This window comes from Oncorhynchus tshawytscha, linkage group LG13 (genome assembly GCF_018296145.1).
Source record: "Oncorhynchus tshawytscha isolate Ot180627B linkage group LG13, Otsh_v2.0, whole genome shotgun sequence".
Classification (NCBI taxonomy): domain Eukaryota; kingdom Metazoa; phylum Chordata; class Actinopteri; order Salmoniformes; family Salmonidae; genus Oncorhynchus; species Oncorhynchus tshawytscha.
The window spans coordinates 57,983,569-57,993,756 of NC_056441.1; positions in this window are offsets into that span (position 1 = coordinate 57,983,569).

Genomic DNA, 10,188 nt, shown 5'->3' on the forward strand with positions numbered 1-10,188 from the left:
ATCAGGACTCACAGAAGGCCACTTCAGAATAGTCAAATGTTTTGTTCTTATCCATCCTTGGGGCATTATCCTGTTTTGGGACATTATCCTGTTGGAGGACCATTGACCTGCGACTGAGACAGAGCTTTCTGACACTGGGCAGTACGTTTCTCTAAAGACTATCAAGGCATTCTGGAGATTTTATTGTGCCCTGCACAGGTTCAAGGCACCCTGTGCCTGGCACAGCGAAACAGCCCCAGAGCAGAACCGAGCCTCCTCCATGTTTCCCTGTAGGTATGGTGTTCTTTTCTTTGAAAGCTTCATTTTTTCCATCTGTGAACATGGAGCTGATGTGACTTTCCAAAAAACTCCAGTTTTGACTAATCTGTCCAAAGGACATTCTCCCAGAAAGATTGTGGCTTGTCAATATGCATTTTAGCAAATTCCAGTCTGGCTGTTTTTCTTTCAAAAGTGGAGTCCTCCTGGGTCTTCTTCCATGGAGCCCACGTTCACTCAAAAAGCGACGAATGGTGCGATCAGAAACTGACGTACCTTCACCTTGGATCTCTTTGGCAGTTATCCTTGGTTATTTTTCTATCATTCGCACTCTCCTTCTGTTCAATCTGGGGTTGATTTTCCTTTTGCGGCCGCGCCCAAGGAGGTTGGCTGCAGTTCCATGGACCTTAAACTTCTTAATAATATTTGCAACTGTTGTCACAGGAACATCAAGCTGCTTGGAGATGGTGTTGTAGCCTTTAACCTTTACCATTCTTGTCTATTATTGTCTTTCTGATCTCCTCAGACAAATCTCTCCTTTGCTTTCTCTGGTCCATGTTCAGTGTGGTGCACACAATGATACCAAACAGCTCAGTGACTACTTTACTCTGGTCCATGTACAGTGTGGTGCACACAATGATACCAAACAGCACAGTGACTACTTTACTCTGGTCCATGTACAGTGTGGTGCACACAATGATACCAAACAAACAGCACAGTGCTACAGTGACTACTTACTCTGGTCCATGTACAGTGTGGTGCACACAATGATACCAAACAGCTCAGTGACTACTTTACTCTGGTCCATGTTCAGTGTGGTGCACACAATGATACCAAACAGCACAGTGACTACTTTACTCTGGTCCATGTACAGTGCGGTGCACACAATGATACCAAACAGCTCAGTGACTACTTTACTCTGGTCCATGTTCAGTGTGGTGCACACAATGATACCAAACAGCACAGTGACTACTTTACTCTGGTCCATGTTCCGTGTGGTGCACACAATGATACCAAACAGCACAGTGACTACTTTTCTCCATTTAAATAGGCTGAATGACTGATTACATGATTGGAGACGTGTGTGTGATACTAATTAAAGAAACAAATTAGTTTGAAATATCACTATAATCCAATTGTTTATTATATTTTCTAAAGGGTACCAACAAAAGTGTCCAGGCCATTTTAGAATGTATTTGTAGAATAAACAGTAATTCATCTCTTTTCACAGCTTCTTTGCTTCATTCTATGACATACCAAAGGCATGCAAGTGTACATGATAAAATAGCTTTTAATTTCATCACTTTTCAGGAGGAATTAAGCATCATTGCAATCAGCTGTAAGGGTACCAACCAATTTGAGCACGTCTGTAAAAAATGCAATGCTACTCAAATAGCTATAAAAGGCAGCAAATGCTTTATTGCCATTCGCAGACTTAAGAGTGGACATGGTAATTCAGCTGTACCGTTTAGCTTTACCTCAGAGGGGAATTCTGCTGGAAATGAAAGAAACATATGCAGCAAATAAAGTGAAAGAGGCCATGCTGTGGTTTTGTGGTAACGTACCAAAGTTTGCCAAAAAAGTTATACAAAACGATCTACACAAAGAAAATGCAATCCTTCTCTTGTTCTTCAAATGAACATCCCTCACATGTTAGAGATGCTTCAATACAAATAAAATTACAACTATTAGAAAATACAATATTAATGCACTCTGCAGTAACATGTGTTACAGATATTACATAGATAGCCATATGAGACAGAGTAAAACGTTGAGGGGCAGACAATGGCCAAACAGTAAACAGTGGTTTAAGTGGTCTCATGTAGTCTTATAAGCAGTGCTGTGTAAGAGTAGAATGGTTAAAGAGTAAGAGGAATAGGATCAGTTGTTGTGGGAAGACAGTGTGAATAGGATTGGAAGAGAAAGTATCTGGCCTAGGGTAGTACATTATCTAGGGAGTAGGGTGTCATTTGAGACTCAATTCTCTCCTGGCCCGCCCCCCAGGTACACCATGCTCCCTGGTTGGCTCAACACCCTCTTCAGGAGCTCATAGTCCCCATCTGTCAACTTCATGGTTGCCTTGGTTACGCCCATGCCAATCACCAGCTGTTCTGGCCTCACCTACAGCTGCAGGTACTGACTCTCACCAGAGCAGAGGGCCTGGGGGTAGCTGCGCAACTAGAATAGAGTCCCCTCAAACGCAGCATCAGTTCCTAGGGCACAGGAAATACTAACAATGGATGAATACAAACTTACCCAGGAGAGATTGTTTTTGCTTTATATCACCCCACAAGGCTGTGTTCGGATAGGGATTGGAGGTAATGTTTCGTTTGGGTTTAAAAGGATCTCCGTTGGTCCAGAAAAATTGTTAACACATTGTCAAATGGATACAAATTTCATAAACAGAGACCGCTAATGCCAGATCAACAATCGGTATCAATAAAACAATCTGCAAAAGAAACAGCAACACATCTGTTTGTGCCTTAAAAAGACGTAAAAGGTCAAAGTCAGGGTTTGTTCTACACAGCAGATAGAATCATGTATATATGCGGGGGGATTTCCAGGAGTTAAATCATCTTAAAGTATGGCACGCTGACAGTGACATAATTTGAACAAAGCCTCTTTCGGAAAGTTTGACCTCTTCATATGTTTGGCATTTTGCATGACATCACAACATGTGAGCATTGGGCTAATCAAGTCAGTTCCCAGACTCTATGGAGGCAGGAGTGTGTGTGTGTGTGAGAGACTTCTTTGTGACCTGCTGCTGTGTGTATGTGTGTGTGGGTGTGGGCGTGCATGCATGTGTGTTTGAGTGACCCGCGTGAGTTTGTATGTGTATCCAGGCTGTGTCACAACCAGTCGTGATTGGGAGTCCCATAGGGCGGCGCACAATTGGCCCAGCGTCACCCGGGGTAGGATTTGGCCGGGGTAGGCAGCCATTGTAAAATAGGAATTAGTTAAACAAAGGTTACCTGTATTGTGTGTATGTGTTGGCCATCTCTTTGCCATTTGTTAGGATTTGCAATTGTACCATTCGTCAAGATCATAAACATTTCCAAAGCAGTAATAGTGAAGGATTGAGAGATGATAGAGACTATAACGTAACAAAAAGCTGGTCCAGATCAGTTGGGCCGTGAGGCTGTATAGTTCCGGTGTGTTACCTGTGAAGGGTGGTTGAGTTTCAAGGAGAGAATGTAGTCATTCTGAGTGTCTACGAGGATGAGGAGAGAGCCTCTGGCTGAAACGGTTCTGAGAGCTAGCTCCACAGAGAGAGTCCAGTCTGCACCATCTGGCTCAGCTGAAGAGCTTCCCAGCAGCACTGCAGACACAAAGACAAACATAACATGCATATCACTCTGCACCCTAACCGGTGCACTTTCTTGTTCATACAACAATGCAGTGTTCCTTTAACAGACCATTGAATATCGTCACCTTTTTACATTACTGACAAAATAAGGAAAGCACCTGATCCAAGTACTTAAACTTGAGCTTCAGAAGTTAGTGAAGTAATGGCAAGAATGAGATGCAGTGGGACAGTAGCTACAGTATGGGAGCATGTGAGACTCTCTGTGGAGATGGCAGGCAGCCTGGTGGTTAAGAGCGTGGGGCTAGTAATCGAAAGGTCACTGATTCAAATCCCTGAGCAGCCAAGGTGGAAAATCTGCCAATGTGCCTTTGATCAAGGCACTTAACCTTAATTGCTCCCGCAAGTCGCTCTGGATAAGAGCATCTGCTAAATGAGGTAAATGTAAATGAGATGGGAGTTAACCAGCAGTCCATTCTTAAAGGGGTAGGTTTACACATTTTTACCCCAATCTGAATTGTTTTCTTCCTGCGAGAGAAGTTCTGTGTTTGCGCTTAGAATTTAAATACAAGTGTCCAGTGACTGTGGGACCCCATTTTTTAGGCACTCTCACATATGTGTAATACAACTGTTAGCCACAACCCGTTCACTGCCATTTTTGGGGAACTTCCCCGCTGCTGGCTAGCCGCCTTGTCCTCTTTTACTGGAAGTCTGCAAAGCCGCCCTCCTTTATGCAGTGTGTTAAGGAGGTGATGTCATCTCTGCCTCTGGGGAAGGTTAGGTACACTGTGCTTGGGTCCCAACATAAGTTTGACTTAACCTGGCCTCCATTAATACAATACGATGAGAGCCTGTCTTTTACTTAGAGTAACTTGCATAGTTTGGTAAGCAGTCATGTCTGTTCTGGTGGCCATTTGTGCTGATAAGAATTTTTATTGAACTTTTTCCATTGTTTTTATGAATGTTTTTCTGTTTGCTCCTGTCCTATTTCATTTACTTTTTTACACCTTTATTTTACTAGTCAAGTTAGTTAAGAACAAATTCTTATTTTCAATGACAGCCTAGGAACAGTAGGTTAACTTCCCTGTGTAGTGTCCTACGTTTTACCCATAAATGGAATAGGGTGCCATTTGGGATACAGGCTGGGTTGCAGAAGAAGAAGGGCATGGGGTGGAACGTTGATGCTATCCTAGTGGGACACTAACCATATGAAGAATGTAAGACTCTGTGGAGGTGGGAGTTAACCAGGGATCTGGCTGGTTCTCATAACGTGAGATTTGCTTCTCTAATCTGTGTGTAATGTTAACCACTGTGCTCTTGTCAACTCTAATAATGATTTTCAGAGTTGGACCGCACAGCCTGGGACAGTTCTCTGACACACCAACTTTCTCACCATGATAAGAACAACAGGATCAAAGCAGAGCTCAGAGTTCAACCACTCCTGAGACAGCATGAACTGCAGTTCATAGAATTTTAACATTGTATTTTATACTCTACACAAACAGCATGTGTCTGTTCATTGAATGAACCCACTGTCCCTCTTAATCTGAATTAGACTAAAAAACAGTGTAGTGTAGTGAAGGGCAATCACATGGGGCTTGTTTTTCTATACAATTTCCTCTCGGTCTGTCTGTCTGTCAAGCTGAACCCTCTTCTGGATGGCTGCATGTGGAGCTGGGACTGGGTCAGTCAGGACTCCAGCATCCTGGAGCGGAGCCTGCAGGATTCCAAGGTGCTGGGTACATATTGCCCCTGGGTCCTACTTTCCTGGAGTCGCCTCTGTTGGCTTTAACCCTCAGGATTTTTTTCTGACCACGCACCCTGACAGGGAAAAATTCTGGGACCTATATTTTAGGTCCTTGGAAACATTTATGGGTAGTTGACCTTAACATTGTTCACAAGCCCTCTGCAGTCACACATTTTCCTCCAAAAACCTCACTTCACATTTTACCACTACCCCTTCACGCTCTCTCTTAATGTCCCAGCAGCCTCCCACCCCATCTGCAACCCAGTGTTTTATTACTGTTGCTCCTAACCATGGATTGCTGTTTGTGTGGGGTATAAAATAGTGTTCAAGTGATATGATCTACAGTTCATGTTCTCTTAGGAGTGGTTGAACACTGAGCCATATGCTATGCTTTGATCTTGTTGTTCTTATCATGGTGAGAAAGTTGGTGTGTCAGCGAACCGGCTCAGGCGGTGCGGTCCAACTCTGAAAATCATTATTAGTGTTTGAAAGAGCACAGTGGTTATCATTGCACACAGATTAGATGAGCAAAGCTAATGTTATGAGAACCAGACAGATCCCTGGTTAACTCCCATCTCCACAGACAGTCAGTGGTGTAAAGTACTTAAGTAAATATACTTTAAAGTACTTTTTGGGTATCTGTACTTTCCTATTTATATTTTCCCTGATACCCAAAAGTACTCCTTACATTTTGAATGCTTAGCAGGACAGGAAAATGGTCCAATTCACTCAAATTAGACTTTTGTATAGAGCCAAAAAATATGAAAAATGCTTGACTATCGCAATAATTAAGGAGGGCATAGTAGCTAGTGTCCCACTAGTGAGCCTTCAATGTTTCACCCTATGCCCTTCTTCTTCCGCAACCCAGTGTCCCAAATGGCACGTTAGTCCATTGTCAAAGACTCCAGTCACCCAAGTCAGACTGCTCTCTCTGCTACGGCAAGGCAAGAGGTACCGAAGTGCCAAGTCTAGGACCAAAAGGCTCCTTAACAGCTTCTACCCCCAAGCCATAAGACTGCTAAACTAATCAAACACCGGGCCAATTGTGCGCCACCCTGTGGGACTCCCAATCACAGCTGGATGTGATGCAGCCTGGATTCGAAAAAATTCTTATTTACAATGAGGGCCTATCCAGGCCAAACCCAGACAACGCTGGGCCAATTGTGCACCTCCCTATGGGACTCCCAATCATGGCTGGATGTGATGCAGCTGGATTCGACCCAGGGACTGCAGTGATGCCTCTTGCACTGAGATGCAGTGCCTGAGATGCAGTGCCTAAGAACGCTGCGCCACTCGGGAGTTAAGGGCTTGTAAGTAAGCATTTCACGGTAAGGTCTACACCTGTGCGCATGTGACATTTAATTTGATTTATAGGTCAAATGTAGTACACTACACAGGGAATAGGGTGTATTTTGTGATGCAACCCCAGTGTACTTACTAACATTGTTCCCAAGCCCTCTGCAGTCACACATTTTCCTCCAAAAACCTCACTTCACATTTTACCACTACCCCTTCATGCTCTCTCTTAATGTCCCAGCAGCCTCCCACCCCATCTGCAACCCTGTGTTTATTACTGTTGCTCCTAACCATGGAATGTAAAGGTCCTAACCTTTACTGTGCAGACACAAATTCCCTTCAAAAACCTCCCACAACATGCTAGCACTACCCCTTCTACACCTTAATTATCTCTCACCCCCGCCTCTAGCCTGTCTGCAACCCTGCTGTGTCCCTGTTAGGTCCTAACCCCTCTCTAGACACATTCCTTCCCATGGGTCCTCTCACATCCTCCCATTCTGCTCCTTGTCAGTCAGGTGGGTGTTAACAAGACTCACCCCCAGGGTAACTACTTCGCCACTATGGCCTATTTATTGCCTTACCTCCTTTGCACACACTGTATACAGATTTTTCTATTGTGTTATTGACTGTCCATTTGCGTATCCCATGTGTAACTCTGTTGCCTATCTCGGCCATGTGGCTCTCAGCGGACTGCTGAACTGTGACAACTGCCTCCGAGCCCACGCGTACAGCCACAGCTCCCTCCTGTTTCATCACTGTAATCGGCATCCAGCGTTTAGGGGTCACTTTTATGCATGGCTTTTACGCTGGCCCTTAGACCAACACTATTATTGCATGGTCATTACATTGGATAATACATTGGTATTGGATCACTAATACATAGCCCATGTGGGTCTTACATTGTATTGACATGGTTATTACATGGCCCACATGGTCATTACATTGGATAATACGTTGGTATTGGATCACTAATACATAGCCCATGTGGGTCTTACATTGTATTGACATGGTTATTACATGGCCCACATGGTTATTACATTGCTATTGCATGGCTATCACAGGTAACTGACAAAATAATGGAAACACTTAACTAAATGAGGGATACAAAAGTATATTGAAAGCAGTTGCTTCAACACAGGTGTGGTTCCTGAGTTAATTAAGCAATTAATGTCCCATCATGCTTAGGGTTGCGTATAAAAATGCTGGGCAGGGCATTATTTTGGATACCATGGCTATGCCCCCATAGGATGACAATGCCCCCATCCACAGGGCACCAGTGGTCACCGAATGGTTTGAGCATAAGAACAATGTCAACCATATGCCATGGCCGTCTCAGTCACCAGATCTCACCTAATTGCAGATGTGCATAAAGGTGGTGGCCCCCTTGCACTTACCACAAATATCTCACGCTGTACAGTCGTGGCCAAAAGGTTAGAGGATGATACAAATATACATTTTCACAAAGTCTGCTGCCTCAGTTTGTATGATGGCAATTTGCATATACTCAATGTTATGAAGAGTGATCAGATGAATTGCAATTAATTGCAAAGTCCCTCTTTGCCATGCAAAGGAACTGAATCCCCCAAAAACATTTCCATTGCATTTCAGCACTGCCACAAAAGGACCAGCTGACATCATGTCTGTCACGTCTAATCAAGGTGGGTGGAATCAGGCGCAGAGAGCAGATAGCGAGATAAAGTTTATTCTCCGGTGAACAAAACAAACACAGTCAACCCAAACACACACAGGGTGAAATTATCCAACACAGGATAACAGACTAACCGGAGAATAAGAAACACAATAACACCGACAGACGAAAATGAATGACAAAATAAACAATCCCGCACAAAACAAGGGTGGGACAACCTACATTATATACAGACACTAATTAACTAAACAACACACAGGTGAAACCAATCAGACAAAACCAACAGATACACGAAAAGGGATCGGTAGTGGCTAGTAGGACGGTGACGACGACCGCCGAGCACCGCTTGAACGGGCAGGAGAGCCAACCTCGGCGGAAGTCGTGACAGTACCCCCCCCCCTGACGCGCGGCTCCCGCAGCGCACCGCCACCGTCCTCGAGAACGACCCGGAGGACGAGGTGCTGGGTGATCCGGGTGGAGGCGGTGGAATTCTATCAGGAGAGAAGGGTCCAAATATCCCTCACCGGAACCCAGCATCTCTCCTCCGGGCCGTACCCCTCCCAGTCCACGAGGTACTGTAGGCCCCCCACCCGGCGTCTCGAATCCAGAATGCCTCGAACTGTATACGCCGGGGGCCCCTCGATGTCCAGAGGGGGCGGAGGGACCTCAGACACCTCACCTTCTTGCAGGGGACCAGCCACCACCGGCCTGAGGAGAGACACATGAAACGAGGGGTTAATACGGTAATACCTAGGAAGTTGTAACCTATAACACACCTCGTTTATTCTCCTCAGGACTTTGAACGGCCCCACACACTGCGGCCCCAGCTTCCGACAGGGCAGGCGGAGAGACAGGTTTCGGGTCGAGAGCCAGACCCTGTCCCCCGGTGCAAACACGGGGGTCTCACTGCGGTGCTGGTCAGCGCTCCTCTTCTGCCGTTCTCCCGCTAACCGTAATGAGTCCTGAACGGCTTTCCAGGTGTCCTTGGAGCGCTGTACCCATTCCTCCACCGCAGGAGCCTCAGTCTGACTCTGATGCCATGGAGCCAGGACCGGCTGGTAACCTAACACACACACACTCAAAAGGAGACAAGTTAGTAGAGGAGTGGCGTAAGGAGTTCTGGGCTAGTTCGGCCCATGGAACATACCTAGCCCACTCACCAGGCCGGTCCCGACAATAGGACCGCAGAAACCTGCCCACATCCTGGTTAACGCGCTCCACCTGCCCATTACTCTCGGGGTGAAAACCTGAGGTGTTAAGCTAACCGAGACCCCCAGTCTCTCCATAAACGCCCTCCACACTCTGGACGTGAATTGGGGACCCCGATCAGAGACGATGTCCTCAGGCACCCCATAGTGCCGGAAGACATGGGTAAACAAAGCCTCAGCAGTCTGCAGGGCCGTAGGAAGACCGGGCAACGGAATGAGACGACAGGACTTAGAAAACCGATCCACAACGACCAGGATCGTAGTACTTCCCTGGGACGGGGAAGGTCGGTAAGAAAATCCACCGATAAATGTGTCCACGGCCGTTGTGGAACGGGGAGGGGTTGTAATTTCCCTCTAGGTAGGTGCCGAGGAGCCTTGCTCTGAGCACACACTGAGCAGGAGGAGACATAATATCTCACGTCTTTAGCCAGTGTGGGCCACCAGTATCTCCCTCTCAGACTCTGCACTGTCCTCTTGATACCAGGATGACCCGAGGAGGGAAGAGTATGAGCCCACCTAATCAGCTTGTACCGGACCACCCTCGGCACGTACTTGGTCCCTACTGGACAGTTAGGAGGAGCCGGCTCTGACCGTGAGGCCCTCTCTATCTCAGCATCCACCTCCCATACCACCGGTGCCACGAGACATGACGGTGGCATGATGGGAGTTGGCTCTACTGACCGTTCCTCGGTATCATAGAGGCGAGACAGTGTGTCAGCTTTGGTGTTTT